General features: G+C 35.7%; 1 long non-coding RNA gene across 1 annotated transcript in view; it reads left to right on the forward strand.

The window, feature by feature from the left end:
* The first annotated feature begins 1,930 nt into the window (after positions 1 to 1,930).
* Positions 1,931 to 17,211, forward strand: part of LOC127477399 (uncharacterized) — a 40,261-nt gene continuing 24,980 nt past the window's right edge. The window contains exon 1 of the long non-coding RNA XR_007906939.1: positions 1,931 to 2,011. This is a non-coding gene — a long non-coding RNA (uncharacterized LOC127477399). The remainder of the gene's footprint in view (positions 2,012 to 17,211) is intronic.

Raw genomic sequence — 17,211 nt, forward strand, 5'->3', positions numbered from 1 at the left:
CACTCCTTTAAGGTTAATGGTTCTCTAATGCTTGAATGAAGAGCAGTGTATTTTCTTGCATTTAGTCTAGGTTTCCAACCAAACAATAAAAAAGGAGCAGAATTTGCACATTGTGGTGTGGAGAATAGGAAAGAGTCCTTCTGTGGTAGAATTTAACCTTTAAAAGGATATAAACCAGAAAGTGGGAGAGAATTGAAATGGGAAAAAGAAGGGAAGTAAAAAGTCAGAAAGGGACCAAAGGAAAGAAAAAATAGAGAAAGCATAGGTAGAGACAAAAATTTTTTAAATGTGAGAGATTTCTATTTCTGCAAAAGAATTGAAACTGCTACAGTAAAGAGAGAAAGACAAACTTAATTAGTGACATGAAAGAATAGATTTTACAGGTCTTCATTGTACTGAAACTTTTGTTAAAAAGGAAAGTTATGTCCTTGTGTGGGAATGTGCCTAGGTCTGTTGATGACAAGTTTTGGGTTGTATGGGAGATAGTATGAAATATTTGGATGGATTTGCAATAATATTATGTTCAGTACAAAGATTTTTAAACAGTGAATATATTTTCCTCACTCTATATCAAATTTTGAAACCTTAAACCAGCTGAAAAACATAAGAAGATGTTTGTAGAGGTCTGCAAATAATGACAGAGAAGTCATGTGAATTCAGACGGAGGGACTGGGTTGCATGTGAGGACATATTTTACAGGAGTTATTTTTTATAATTTTGAAAGAAAAAAAACTGAGAAAAAAAATGTAAAAGTTTTAAAGACTTAATAAAGAGGATCCTGTGATTTGGAGAGAAGTCAGAATAAACTTTCAGAAAGGTAAAAACTGGTGAGAGAAATCCCTACACCAAATGTAGGATCTACACCAACAGGACCAGCTGATCAGCAGCATGCTCTCTGAGGCTGCTGACAGCATGTCTGCAGAGGGACTAGCAATAGAGGGGCTGCTGCTAGGAGAGGGGCACATGGCTCAGGTGCCCCAAATGCTCATAAATACTGAGAGATGGTGTTAAGAAAGGAGGCACTGTGACTTAAGGAAGCTCTTCAGATCTGCTCTGAAAGCTGCAGGCAATTTAGCAGTCAATGCTTTTGTGCTCCATCCTGAAAACAGGCATTGCTGGAGTACTAAGGTGAAAGAAACCTTTTTGAACAGAAACACTAAGCATTGGGGGGAGAACAAAAGAGTGAGTGAGATGAAGTAGGTGACAGGAAGAGCAGGCTGAATCATACAGTACTCAGAGACTTACATGTGCCCAGTTATCCATACACCCTCTGAGTCTGGCTTGGTAAAACTCTTACCACTCATGTCTACTTCTATAACCATCAGTGGTCACGTCTCACTGACTTACACTTAAAATGTCTTTCATTTATTGGATTCTAGGGAATTTCTTCTGTTGTGAATGTCTCAGTGGGACATCCTTCAACTCTGTGTGGTAATCTTTGATACTTTTAAATGGAGAAAGGAGAAAACAATATTACAACACAGAAGAAGTCTTCTGTACTGTGAATATGACAAATAATTTCAAACTCTCTGGAACAAGATGCAGAGGAAAAGCCAAGAAGTAGGAGGTAGAATAAAAATAGAAAGGAAGGGAAAACAATCTAGAATTAATCTAATTTTTTCAGGGGACATGACCATACCAGTTACTTTATAAATGTAGTTATATATTTAATATATGTTTAATACCCATAAAATGAGAATACATAAATAGGAACAAAAAGGACTAAAGATTAAAGACTTTTCTGTTTGACTCATGGTTTATAACTGAAACAGGATACCTGAAACCAAGGTACATTTTTTTAATGTACAATTTGAAAGTTACAGCAGCTACAAGACTTAATCCAGTCTAAGAATAAAGAAATTAATATATTAGCTAACATAATGTGTAAGGTGTTGCTCATCTTGAAGTTGGTGTAATTGTGCCTGTGTCACAGGGATTGAATGCAGAAGAGTTGGCACTGTATGTCGTCTCCTGAGAATGCTTATCAAATATCAGCACTGCTGCTGGAACTGTGAGTTCTGTCTCCTCCTGGTAATATCCCCTAGAGGCAAACAACAGTGACTTAAAGTAACGTTGATCACAAAAGTAAAATAACTTTATTAAGACGTGAGTAGCACGTACATGTATAATAGACAATGTATAATAGACATACGTGCAAGGCTACTTCTATGCAATTTTGCTCTCTTTACTATTTTTGTTTGTTTACTACTGGATTTTTAAAATGCATATATCTGTGTGTGCATTGTTCCATAATGAGAATTTTTCTGCCTATATTTCCATGCCTACTTAAATTTAACATTTACTGTCATTCCTCTGAAATTAGAAAGTTGAACTGATTTTGAGCTCACTGCAGAGACTCCTCACAAATGGCTTTTCAGCACTCCATGCATAAAAAGATCCTGATTTTGAACAGCACAGTAGGGTTATTTAAACTGAAAAACATTACTGAATCAGAATAATGCAGAAAACCAAAAAAAATATACAAGGCTGTGGAGGATCAAGCATAATGTCTGGCATTTCATTGAGCTTTGTAATCAAGAAAGACACAGTTTTTATTCTACTGTATCTGTAGAACTATCACTCAGAGTTTTTCCTGCAGAGTATTGACTAAAAATATACTTACCAAGTGAAATAAAATTTAGCAACTGCGTATTGTCAGATCGACTCTTACCACTCTGATTCCTAAGACTGAAATAGTAGACTAGAAAGTAGTCAAAGTTGTGAACAACCGTATCTTCTGAATCATTCTGAATTACTGTGACCAGAACCAGGGACTTTTCCCAAGTCCTCGAAAAAATTTTACTTTAAATTACATACAACTCCAACATACTTGGGGTGAACAATATGAGGAAATAATATATTACTCTTTTGACATTAAAAATCATTAATCATGTAAAAGAAAAGCAGTCAATTGTAGTTTATAAATGGTATTTTAGAATATTGAAATATTGATATTAAGTAGTCCTAAAAAGAGAAAGATAATGGGATAAGAAATGTTGTTGGAACCATTTTTCCCTCATCAATAGAAGAAGGAAACATTCACTAAATCTTTTGAAAAGCAAAAAGGATAACAGTGAAACCATAAGAACTATCATACATTTATGAAATTTTCAACTTTAGTTTCAGAGCAAATTTATTTTGAAATTAGTGCTAGTGAAGTTAGTGCTGTGTAGTGTTGCTCTCATTTTCTTGTCAACTTTATGGCTAATGAAGGGAATCAGTATTATGTAATTAATTTTGATAACTCAAATCTGTCAGTTGAGACAGAGCAGTATTACTTTTAATATTGATTATTCTTTCTCTTAAAAAGATCACTCCATATAGCTTGCTTTCAGTTATGAATGTGTTTACCTTTCCTGGTAATTTCACATGCCAATATAATCTGTACAAAATCAGTGTCTTTGTCAATTATCGAATGTACTGAATTAAAGCCACATTCCAAGCTTGCTACACTCACTGAATGCTGTTATTAAAGGTATCATGTACAGACTTCTGACAATACAACTCATAAGGTTCTGTTTAAATTACTATAATCCAGACCAAGACATATAATTTATAGTGGTCTTCAACAAAGAAAATATATGAAGACTTCAGGTTTTATTGCCTTTCATTATTAAAAAATAATTTAAATAGCCAATAAGACTGTCTGCATTATACTGAAATCATCGCACTTCAGTCTGACTCTGTCTAGCAGTACGCTTCAGTTGCACCAATTCAAAATAAAAGGATAGAGATAGTTCTGATAGTTAGAGCAGAATATTCCCAGTACTAATTTCCTCTGCTGGGCACACTGTGTCATCACCTACATCTTTGTGGAGAGTATTTAAGGCAGAACTAATGCAGACATGCTGGACAGAAATTGTGAGTGTGGAGGCAAATGAAATAACTACAGAGCTGACTACCCTCCATGCTATAAAGAAGGTGTATCTTACCAAGTTTTTAGAGAAGGAAATGGTTATAGAACACCAAACCCCACAAAACCAGAAAGATAAAGATAATGGGGAAAAAATTCTGTGGAAATTCTTTTAAGCAACATTGTATTTAGTTTTGATAAAGCAGCAGATTATGTTCCAGGATCTGAAGTGTTGGGTTTTGAGAGCAGAAGAGTTTGTAGAAGGAAATATACAAAAGGTGAATCTGTGTCTTTTCTCCTTGAGTAGAAGCTCAGAGAAGTAAGAAAAGATGCAGGATTCCAGCAGATACTAATTACCACCTCGAGGGAACGGAATGAGAAACCTTAGCTCCCTGAAGCTCCCTGAAATGCATCTTTGCTTCCAGAAGAGCAGTGTGCCATATTTAGATAAGACCTGTCCACTTCTCATCTGTACAAATATTGAAGCAGTAGAAAATGATATTTTCTCTTCTCTTAGGGAAATGTAGGCACAGAAAGGCTGCAGTGGAATTAATCTACTCTAGTGTTAGCTAACTATTGGATATCAAAGCTAAGCTGTTTTTAAAGGCTTCTTTTATTCTCAACAATGGAATAGAGAAGAAAGGCTTTGCCCCAGTACAGAAGTGTCATTACTCATAGAGAGTGAGTACACAATGAATCTGATTTTCAGTGATTTACCATCTCTTTACTTTTATTGTTTTACTGTCTGTGACATCATGTAATATCATGTCATGTCATTCAATTCAATTCAAAAAGTCTGCTAAATTTAAAATAATATTAGAGATAAATCAACAATCTCAAAGACTTCTGTTGTGCAGGACTCTCATTCAAATCAATGGAAATGTATGTTCATAAACCTGGAAAAAATCTATGAGGTCTAATTATAGGCAGCTTAATTGCTTCTAGTAACAGCACTGAAAAAAAATTCACAGCTTTTTCTAGGACTGCAGTAATTCTGCAAAAATTCCACTACAATTCATTGAAAGAGAAAGGAAAGCTTTTGGTCTCTCTCATATTAGGAGGCATTTATAATTAGTAGTATGTTAAGTTTCATGGAAATAAAGTTTTTATAGGAATTTTCATATGTGTTCCACTCTCTAAAAATAAAATACAGCTTTCTCTAAGTAAATTTTAATACTGGGTATGTTAGCAATGTCTTATTTATCACCAGATTTTTACATACTATGCATTATATACTATTCACTAGAAAGAATTTCACAAGAACCATTCTCTTGCAAAGACTGTATATTTTTCAGTTATATTTTTCAGGATCACATAAAAATTTACCTGTTGCTTATAGGATAAAATTAAGGATAATATACTAATAATAACCTGTGAGAAAGAAAACTACCTGAAAACTTGTCTGTTTTGACTAGATAAATAATCTGGTTTAATAAATCATGTTGCTTCTCATACAAGCCTTGTTCTTCTTGTATATTGAGGCCATCAAATTGCTAGGGTAATATGCAACTTTCTCAAACATTAATTGTAGCTAAAGCAGACACAGAATTTTTTCTTATTTCTCAGCAAAATATCTAGCAAGTAACAAAAACAGAGTGACCAGGCCTTTACAAATTTCATGTGATGGTATTAACTTGCTATTAGTCCCAAAATTTTGAGCCTACTCTTAAAGCAAAGAATTTTCTTAAGAGCACGTTAATTTCTCTTCAGAGGTAAACGGAATGGTCTCTTCATGATCACCCTGTTTCAAGTAGTTTCTGTGATTCGAAGACTGAAAAATAAAAACCAATGTGAACTATAGCTGAAAGTCTTGACGGAAAAAATAAGATAATTGAAAAAATTGACAGAAAAATTATGAAGCGATAAAGCGATAAAGCTTCATAGTATTGTCAGCATGTGCCAATATTCATTCCATGAGTCCAACTATCACCTCTATTTGCTTTTAGGATGAAAAATATTTCAGTTTACAAAACATCACGTGGTCATAATCAGATGCCTAAGTAAGATTCCCTGCTGTTGGTGAATAGTTTGATGCTAACAGATGCACAGAATGAGCAGTAGCATTGTTTGATTTTTATCCTACATTATAAAATTGAAGTACTTTGGAGAATTTAGAAATAGATATTCAAAATACATAAAATAGAGGATACCTTTTGGTGAAAATTATTGTAAAAGATCCTTTTTGTTATTGTTGTTTTGGTTTGGTTTTTTTGCTTGTTTGTTTTGTCTTGTGTGACTGGATCTAGACTGCAGGGATAGATAGTGCTATGGTTATTCATGTTTAAATAAGGAATTTTTTTTTCCTGAAATTTTATTTTTTTGGTGAGTTACAAGATTTTTTCCTAAGAGCAATTTAAGGAATTGTCAAAAAGCCAAAGGAAATAATTGTAATACATAATTTAAGAAATATCCTAATAGAAATCAGAAGACAATGTTACATTAGGCTGCTATAATTTTATTTACAACTATTAAAATTATAAAGTGCTTAAAGGGAAAACAGTTAAGATAACAGCAATTAGTTTGTTCCAAATGGAAATGGATAAAGGGAGTTTTGATTTGTTTGTGCTGAACAACTTGTCTTCTGATAAACCACATCATGTATTTTCCTTCCAGTTCTCCGGGTAGTATAGAGAAGGTAGAGGCCAACACATTAAAGTTCTTATCTCTGCAACTTCTCTTTGGAAATGTAGCCCAATGCGGATGTGGTAAAAGTCCCTTTTTATCTCTGCCTCATTTTGTTGGAGAATCTTGAATGGCTTTAAAGGCCTTTCTTCAGCCTGAAAAGTCCTTTTCATCTATTCTCTTGGCTTTAAAACTACTCATGTTATATTCCTTCATATTCCTATATGACAGTGATTTAAACAATAGTGCTGTTGCTGGAGTGAATAAGAATTTCTAAGGTCTGGTGGCAGCTTTCAATAAGTTCAGATGCATATCACTGGTGCTGATGTGCTTCTTTTGGCAGTTAATCATCTCGAGTAGAAACGTTAAACTTCCTTCTCTGATAAATAGAGGACATGAAGAAGAAAGCCATGGCATCTCACTACGGGACGCATTTCTAGTCTAGTGACTGCTGTAGATTGTCATTCTTATGCTGTACCTCTTGTTCTGTTCCTAGATTGTCAGCTTATTTCTGGCATTCTCCTAGACCATTGTGGTTCTACCTGACATCCATAATAACTGGATTTTCTGGGTTTTTTTGGTTTTTGTTTTTGATGTCAGTGCTCAGAAATGGGATGAGTCAACTCTAATATATTTAAATGTTGCAAGGAAGACATAAGACTGATATTTTGATATTTCATGAGCCACACAAGATAAGTTTTCAAATAATGTCATTTTCGGTATACTATGTGTACCCTTGTGTGTGAACTCTCTCTCTTGAAAATTGCAAACTTCACAAATATAAATAAGCCACCTTCAAAGATGGCTTTTTTTCTCCCAGTTTTTTTCTCCACTAAATCAATTATTTGTCCCAAATATTCTCTTTCATATTATCTGCCTCAATTCTTATTTGAATAATGGTGGTGTTAACTCAAAAAAGAAGGGTTTTTTTCTGAACTATTTTAAGCCAGTTTTAATTTTTTTGGTGTCTTCAACCATTTGAGATGGTTTCTATCAGCTTTCTGGACATTTCTTTTCCCAAGGGTAGTTTAGAGCAGGTTCCCTCTAGGGTTTAACAATGGGTTACGCTGGATTTGGAACTGCCTCCTCCTGGAAAGATTTACCTCAGAAAAGAACAGCTATAAAGTCCAACCAAACATTATCAGGAACTCAAGCAACGTAAGTCAGAAGCAGTAGAATTTCCAATAACCTCTTTCCAACAGATTCTCAGCCTCCATTATCATTCAGTTTTATGTTACCATATCAGTTTTGCTGCCATCAAGATCATCAGTCCCCAAAACAATCTTTGTGTTTATCTCTATTGTTTTTATAGAACTTCTCAATTTTTCTCTAGATCTCTTATTTACCCAAATGGGTAAATAAGTGGGTCAAAGAATTATTTAGTCTAGTACATTCTGCAGTTTCTTTTTATGCTTGGCCACTCTAAGCTTCTCACAAACAGACTGGGAGATCCCCTGCTGAGTGTGCACCTGGATTTTCAAGATATCGCAGAGACAATTGCTTTCTAAAAGACAAGTACATCAGAACGTGTAATTCTCTCTAAATATCTCAAGATACAAAGGATTTTGTGTACCTGACAGAGTTCCTCTAGACATTAATTATCATCCTAATCAGACTGTCCAGCACTTCCCAACCCACAGACAGCTGCGACAACTGGCATGGCTAGTGCCTAGGCAAATCCCTCCAAACCACTGTAATGCAACAGAAGTAATTACCTCTATTAGCATGACTGTATCTGTCTACACTTAGAAATAATCAACGTAATTGCTATGCTAAGGGAATAAAACCCTTTTAATGAAAAAAATGGATCTCAGAGGCACATGCTGGTTGGTAATTTGGGGAAAAACATACGGTAAAAAACACATTGGGCAGAGCTGAAATATGCTTGTAATAAACACCAAAAGAATGTAAAGCAAATAAAAAAATTTTTAGTTGTTTTAAATTCGAAAAGAAATTAGCAAAAGATATTAAAACTAATTTAAACTACAAGAAAAAGAATGTTTCTTTTCCATTAATGAGTCCACAGCTCTTTACTTAAAGCAATTCAGAACATGTTCAGTACCAAATGAGCAAAGGTTCAAATTCCGTGTATAGACAGTACCCAGTGAACAGTCCCTGCAAATGAAACACAGTATCTGAGAGCTCAGTGTCTGAGATACATAGCATTCCCTCCAAGCCATCTGTAGTTTTAGGTACAGCCATATGTAGTATGAAAGCTGAGCAGGCCCAGAAGATGGGAAAGTGGATTTTTAAGTGAAAAAACATCCTCCTGGGGCTGTCCTGTAGATCAGTAAGGCATTTAGCACCATGTTTTGTCCTACAAGTCGTGTCAAACTTTTGCCCCAGTACCTTCACATAGATCTTGGGAGGAAGATCTTAGACCATCTTACAGGCTAAGCAACTGCTGCTGAATAAAAAGGGACAGACAGCAGACTCAAGCACCTTCAAGCACTGCCTGCTGATTATCCAAACTCTCTACACAGTTTTGGACTGTGTCTTGGTGCATGGGCTTAAGCCAGAGCAAATACTCTATATAGGTATCCACTACCAAGACATAACCCAAAGAGACTCTTTCCACACTCATCCAACATTAAATTTTATGCCCACTAATACCCAGATTCATCTACATGCCAAAAGCCAAGGCATGAAATATATGCTTCCAGGTTTATGTTAGAAACCATGACAAGCTACTCATATCACCTCAGAAACTCTGAACTGACAAAAATGTCCTCAAAAAACTGACAGTAAATGGGACCTAGATGCATGACATGTAGAACTCATAGAAGATATGTCCTTTTATTTCCTTCTTTTGACCAATTCACAGCATCATTCAGACTACAGGTTGAAAAAAAGCCTACTCAGTAACAGAGCAAAAATTTCAGAAATCCCATCTCTAAACCCAAATCAAGCATATAAATCAGACAAGAGTAAGAGAAGGAAGACCTTTTGTCTTTTTGAAAACTTCTTCATTTCAGAGACATCATCAGTAATACATTGAATTATCAGCATATTAAAACTTCACTGACTATGAGGCAAGAAAGTAAAATGAGGCTGTTAGAAAAAACATAAAGCTGAAGGAACAGCCACGGTATGTTATTACCTCCAGTCTTCATCTCTTTAGGCTACTATATGCTTAATTACCCTGATGTCAGGAAGCATTATTTTTCTCCTTTCCCGTTGTATTTTAAATCTTCTATCACTGGTACACTTCATTATTTCCTTTAATCACAGTTACAGTTTTTAAAAACCTTGTTTGAATACCTTCTCGGGTTCTGTCTTTAATAGTTTGAGAGAAAACACACAGTTAATATATACAAATATATATGTCTAATGGAAGAGAAATCACTATGATCACTTAAACGAGATTTAGTAAGACTTAATTTAGATGGAGCAAGTGATATGAGAGTGCACTACATTCATTTTGAAGTAGCAGTCATCCAAACTCACTATGGCATAATAGACAAGTCACATAGAATAAATTAGCAAACATCAAATACAGCTCTCCTGAAACACATTGGCTGAATTAACATCAGGCTACTGCAGGAAGGACAAGAATCATCCAGCTGGCTCTTGAATTATACAAAGACACATTATCACCTCATTATGACTGTGAAGTAATAGCTGAGAAGAGCTAATTTCAAGTGACAATACATAAATATTCAAATTTCAATTGCATATCCTGAAAATAGTGATGAGTAAGAAGTGGAAGAGATTGGACTCTATGAAGAAAATTATTAAAAAGAAAAACATTTACATTTAGCTCTTGAAATTGTCTTGAAGCACAAGTCACATGTTCTGTAAAAAATCAAATGTTTTCACTTTCACAGAGTAGTTTTTAGCTACGAATCAGTTGAGAGAGAATAGGAAGACACTGCTTGTGAACATCTGTTCGAGTAAAATAAGCTTTTTTCTAGTGTTCTTTATGACTAAATTTATTCACACAATATAAATCATGATTTTTGATCAGAAGACTATCTATTGTAAGAGAAAATGTCAGAAATATTTCATCCACCCTCAGTTTGCATTGGTATTTGTGTTTCTAGACTTAATCCTTTCCAAATAAAATAAGTATTCCAACAGAGAGCAGAAATAACACAACATAAATTAAGTACCACGTAGCATAAATAGCAAATTACTATGTACACATTTACAAAGTGATATATGTGAGAGGTACCACAGGAACAAATCCCAGGCTAAGATCTACAGGTACAAACCATACCTTGAATCATAGATGATAAACAAATGTGTCATCAAAGCTTAATCTTTAATCATTCGTGGCTGGAAAACATGATTTTGTTTGTCAAGCTAATTGCTGTGAGTCATTTTCTTGCTCTGAGTGGAAGAACATAATCGAGGCATTGTTGCTTAACTTAAACCAGTATTTGCTGAAGTCAGTGGGATTATGTGACTGAAGGATATGGGGAGTGGGTCCCTGTGACACTTTTCTACAATGTTGCCATAATTTCCACATCTGTGCCCTCAATTTGTGTAAATTGATAGAACCTTTAGGACAAGTCTATATGTTGTTTTTTTCATAGAAATGCAAACTTACAAAGAAAAAAATGAAAACCATATGGAGACCACAGATAAAGCTATAACTCAAAATGCAAAAATCTATGTGTCTGTACGTTTGAATGCAACAGAAAAACCTGGTGGTTTACTTTCCCGGAACTGTCCTGAGTCAGGAATGAACCTGGGCTCTGAATGATCTGTTATTCAGCCAGAATATTCTGCAGTAGGGTTCATCTCACTGCAGAAGGAAAAGAAGAAATCAAGCCCAGTGAAAGACTATCATTTGTGAGGTTTGTTTGACAAAATCATATATTCACTGGTAGATCTTTACAGAGCATGCTGGTGTATCAGAACTAGGCAGGTATAAGTGTATCATCTCTTTCTTATACAGCAGAATGTGTAGCACGAGGCAGCAGCAATGCAGCAGTGAAAAGTGTTCACCCATGACATAGAGACACTTCAGAGTGTGATAAGTGCTGTCACAATTAGCTACACAACCATCAGAAGATGTTAGAAGATGTTGCCTTCCTATTTCTAATAGCGAAACAAGAAGGCATGACATGGGAAACTGAAGCCCCTTCAGGGGCTAAGTCAAAATACACCCACAATATCACAGCATGCTCTGAGTTTAGAAGGCAATGATATTTCCTGTCAGCTTAAAAGTTTTTACATATCTCTTGTTGATGACATAGTGCTTAAACTAATTTCTGGGGGAACATTAAACATTTCGTTTTGACTTCCTCGCCCTCAAGTGCTTCTTTGGACATGAACTGTCGGTTTAGCATAAACCCTACTGATAGGAAAAGATGTAGATCAGAAATAAAGTGACTGCATCTTCCAGTTTCTCTGGTACTCTAGGGACAGCTCAGCCTTCCATTCTCTAACTTATTTTTCAGTCACCTTGCAGAAATAAAGCAGTTTGAGAGAGTGCTGAAATGCTCTTACCCATACCCCTCAAGGGAACTGAAGAAGAGAGGCATTGAAACACACACAACAGTCTAGCTGTCATGACGTTGAAATACCGCAAGCTGTGTATGTCTGTCTGAAGTGGCATGACATTCCCCTTGACTCATCAGGTGACACTGTCAGGCTGTGGTAGAACCAAAGTGAGCGAAAGCACAGTATGTCTTAAGACCAAACAGGCCAACTAACATGAAGCCTAGTAGAGTCTGTCATTGTTAAAATGCACATATAATGAGAAAAAACGGGAAAAGTTTGACTCGAGGTTCTGAATTGAAAGTTAAAACTTGAGTTAATTTTTCAGGTCAAGTCTTTTTTCTCTACCAAAGTACGATAAAAATATCAGTTGAAACATACTAACAGGAAAAAGCTGCACTGTTCATTGATTAGACCCTTCTTCTGAAGGGTAGATGTATTGTTTGTTTATTTTGGGACAGCCACAGACATAAAATATTCCATTGCAAATGATCTTGACATCTGTTTTCAACATTTTTACCCTGCAGTTCCAGCAGTCAACAATGTGTAGAATTACCTAATGGATATTTTCAGACCTGAGAAAAGTTTTCCATGGAAATGTTTTCGCAGCATAGTTTTTCCACAGTTAAGACTTCTCTTTCATAGCATATGGCTACAGGGCCTTACTTTTAATAATAATATAGAACATTAATAGACTTGTTAATTAAATTCATTGCAATGCCATTTTCTTACATAAATATACTTAGTTTCAAAATGTGTTAATCCAAGCGCTTTTATTAAATGTTTATTAACTCACTTTCTTTTTATTAAAGTAATTGAATTATTGAAAAACCTCTGAGGCCTCCAGTGGAATAGATGAGAATAAAAAAATAAATTAAAACTATCGTTACCTATAGCATTATACTAAACAGATATAATATATAATTATGCTAACAAGTATATATAATATAATTACACAGACAGGCCTTATCAATCCTGTCTGCCATTTATAACTTCAAACTTTCAATTTCCAAAGGTATGCCCTAACTATATAAAAATAATGGAGGGATTTTCTAGAAGACTCTTATTGTATATTTCTCAGGACCTTTCAAAGTCTATTCAAGAATTGGAACAGCTTCATGTTTTGGAGCTGATCTCTATACATATAAAGGTACTCCTGTTCATTCAAAATACTATGAGTGTATGCGAATCTCAGTATGTAAAACTGTAATGGAGTTACAACAGTGGTGGACAGGAAAAGGGCAATAGTTGTCATCTACCTGGATTTGTGCCAAGCATTTAACACAGTCCCAGACAATATCCTTGTCTCTAGAGAGACATCTATTTCATGAATGGGCTACTGAATGTATGAAGAATTGGATAGATGTTTGCACTTGAAGTGTTGTGGTCAACAGCTTGATGTCCAAGTAAAGACCAGTGGCAAGCGGCATTCCTCAGGGATCATTATTGGGACCAGCACCTTTTAACATCTTTGTTGGCAACATGGATGGTTGGATCAAGTGCACTCTCAGTTTGCCAAGGACACCCAGCTGTGCAGTGCAGTCAACACACTGGAGGGAAGTAATATCATCCAGAGGGACTTTGACAGACTTGAGAGGTGGGGCCGTGCAAACCTCATGAAGTTCAACAAGGCCAAATGCAATCCCAAGCACAAGTACAGGCTGGTCAGAGAATGGACCAAGACTAGCCTTGGGAGAAAGATTTGGGGCTGTTTGTGGACAAAAAGCTTAATATGATTCAGCAATGTGCACTTGCAGACCAGAAGGCCAACTGTATTCTGGTCTGCATTAAAAGCAGCATGGCCAGCAGGTCAAGGGCGGTGATTCTGCCCCTATAATCTGCTCCTGTGAGACCCCACATGGAGTACTGCATCCAACTCTGGGGTCCCAACACAAGAAAGACATGAACCTGTTGGAGTGAGGGCAGAGTAAGGCCACTAAGTTGATCAGAAGGCTGAAGCACCTCTCCTGTGGTGACAAGCTGAGAGACTTAGGGTTGTTCAGCCTGGAAAAGAGAAGGTTATAGGAAGACCTTATAGCAGCCCTCCAACACCTGAAGAGGGCCTACAAGAAAGCTGGAGGTGGACTTTTTACAAGGGCATGTAGTGATAGGACAAGGGGGGTTGGTCTTTTGCTGAAAGAATGCAGGCTTAAAATAGATACTAGGAAGAAATCCTTTATTGTGAGGGTGGTGAGGTACTGGAACAGATTGTCCAGAGAAGCAGAGGGTGCCCCATCCCTGGAAGTGCTCCAAACAAGGATGGATGAGGCTCTGATAAACCTGGCCTAGTGGAAGGAGTCCCTGCCCAGTGCAGTGAGGTTGGAACTAGATGATCTTTAAGGTCGTCCCAATCCTTAAACTCAAACCATTCTATGATTTATGATTCTAAGTAGTTATTGTGGTCATCTCCCAAACAAGTACACAAGGCAAATGCTCCCTTCCACCGCTCCATGATGTCTCCTCTTCAGTCTATTTTGTTTGGCTTTGACCGTGAAAGGATTTGCTAGAAGGAAAGAGCCTCAAGTGTCCAATGCAATATACATATAACTTTGGGTATATCTATTCTCCATTTCATCATCTGAAACATAGATGTAACAATTTTTACAAATAAAGTTTTGCATGGAAGGTGTACTTCACTACTGTCTTAAAGAGACTGAGTTCCACAGATGGCAAATGATAAACGAATTTAAGTATAAATTTGTGACGGCAACTTTTGAGATAATAGTTCCTCAAATTCTATGAAAGCTCTCAACTGATGTTTCAAATCAAAAAGAAATGCATAGGTATTTTTCTCCAGTTTGAATTTCCTCCCACATATTCTTTCCTTTTAAAAGCACACTAGGTTTTTTTAAACTCCATTGCGTGAAAGACATGAGATGTGCTTCTTATATCGATCTATAGCAGTGTTAAATTTTTTGAGAGTAATTATATCATAGCACAGTTCTTTTATGTGTACTTCATGGCTTACATTTGTAAAAAAGAGGTAAAATAAACCAAAATAATTTTTGAAATATTCACTTACAGGTTTGGCCAATTGGGAGGGGTTTTTTGCACTTTTACATTTAAGTAGAAAACACACACAAGACAGTATTTTCTGGCTAAACTAATTATCTTTCTTTGCAAAGTTTGTTTTGAAATTATGAAAAAACGTTTATGAATTTCAAACACTGAACGTCCATAAATGAGTTTTAAAGTCTTCAGGAAAATTGCAAAATTTTTCGACATAAGGCAATGTTGAGCAAACCGATAAAGAGCAACAGAACAGATAGAGTAGATATATTTCCACAGCTGGTAGCAGACAGATACCTAAATATTGCTATGAGAAATAAGCAGCTGGAGGACCGGGGTTATTTTTCTTAAAAACAAAACAAAAACAAAACAAAACCCCAAACAAACCAACCCACCAACCAAATAAACCCCCCCAAAAAACGTCGAAAATCCCAAAAAATCAAACTAAAATCAAAACCAAGCAACAACTAACAAAAATAAAAAACACAATGCAAAACCCAACCAAAATAAAAAAACCCTACAGCATAACTTCTAAATGTCACCACATAACAAAGAAAGATAAATTTAAGCTTGGTAAACAGATAGCCATACCTCCTGCAGGGCACACCATGAGATCACTGATCCAATAGGTATGTTTTTTTCTCTAATGAATGTGTGGCTCTGTTTTCAAAGGGCATTTATATGACTTTGATGGCTGTTCATGAGGACATCATGATCTTCAGTGTTGCGTTTTTCCACTGCACACCTGGAAGAGATGCCTGGTGTACCAATGTGAGCAGAGTTCTTGCCCTGGAGTACAGCTCGTGTATCCAGTGCCAGAAGCATTCCTGCACTCCTGAGTTCTTCATTTATACATAGCCAGAAGTCCTAATTTGGAAAGCTTTTGCTTTTTCATTCAGTATAGCAACACAAAAAGTTCATTGCTACTAATAAAAACTGCAGTTCATTAGGGGGTTTAGGTTTGCCCAAATATAGGCTAATTTCTATTAAGTCTGCACAAGTCATATAATTGCAGAGTATTTCTCTCTAATTTCAGTTCCTGCTTCAAAGATAGGGCTTTTCAATAGAAAGAAAGAAAGAAAGAAAGAGAGAAAGAAAGAAAGAAAAAAGAAAGAAAGAAGAAAGAAAGAAAAAAGAAAGAAAGAAAAAGAAAGAAAGAAAGGAAAGAAAGAAAAAAAGGAAGGAAACAAAGAAAGAAAAGAAAGAAAGAAAGAAAAGAAAGAAAGAAAGAAAGAAAGAAAGAAAGGAAAGAAAGAAAAAAAGGAAGGAAACAAAGAAAGAAAGAAAAGAAAGAAAGAAAAGAAAGAAAGAAAGAAAAGAAAGAAAGAAAGAAAGGAAAGAAAGAAAGGAAGGAAAGAAAGAAAGGAAGGAAAGAAAGAAGGAAACAAAGAAATCAGTAGAGGTTTTAAAAAGGAGATACACTCTTTCCATCTTCTGAAGAATATTGGTTGAAATTACTGTCATCAGCACTACTTTATGATAATTGCCAATTCATGCTGAGGCAGTCTTCTGGCATAGAATATTTCAGCACAAATGGTTCAATTTTAGAAAAGACCCATTCCATTGAAAACAGGATCTTTTTCAAGTAATGAGTGAGTAATGAGACTAGGCAGTGCTAGCAGCCCTGCCAATAATATGAGCAAGACTATTACCACTTAAAGAAGTCTAGAAAAATGGATTCCCTTTACTGAGGTAAATTACATAAACTTGATATTCTGTTGCTGTATTGCAATGTTATGTTGTAATGTTTCTCAGACCATGTTGAAGTGGCTTCCTCCAACAAAAAGGGGTTAAGAAAGAATTTGGGTTGAAATAGCTTTACTGTAGGTACTCTTTTGAGGAAAATGTTGGAGTTAGGAAGAAAGATCAAGAACAGAAATTGCTCTAGTGCTTTAATTTGAAGTTATTCCATATGTGTTCAGGTTTACTGCCTACTATTGGACTTTTGGCATGACAGATAACACCTTCCTTCCAACCAGATCCTTTGTAGGAGCAGTTGTAATTACACCATGATCTTTATAAAAAAAATTATGATTTGTTATTTTTACTATAAAAAGTAAGATTTGAAATGTAAAGATTAAGAAATTGAGAAAAAAAAAAAACTTAATTCCAAAACATGAACACTTTGACAGCATTTTTTTTAGTACTTATTTCCACATACTGAGTTGCTATCAGAAGGTAAATGGCATGAGGGGTAATAGTGGACAATTGATTTCCCTAGTCTGTTATGCTACCAGGCCTCTTTTGCTAACTCCGAGTCCAATCTAGAGCAGAAAAAT

The sequence above is a fragment of the Manacus candei genome, unplaced genomic scaffold, assembly GCF_025592945.1.
Source record: "Manacus candei isolate 608988 ecotype Guabito, Panama unplaced genomic scaffold, ASM2559294v1 h1tg000052l, whole genome shotgun sequence".
NCBI classification, from domain to species: Eukaryota; Metazoa; Chordata; class Aves; order Passeriformes; family Pipridae; genus Manacus; species Manacus candei.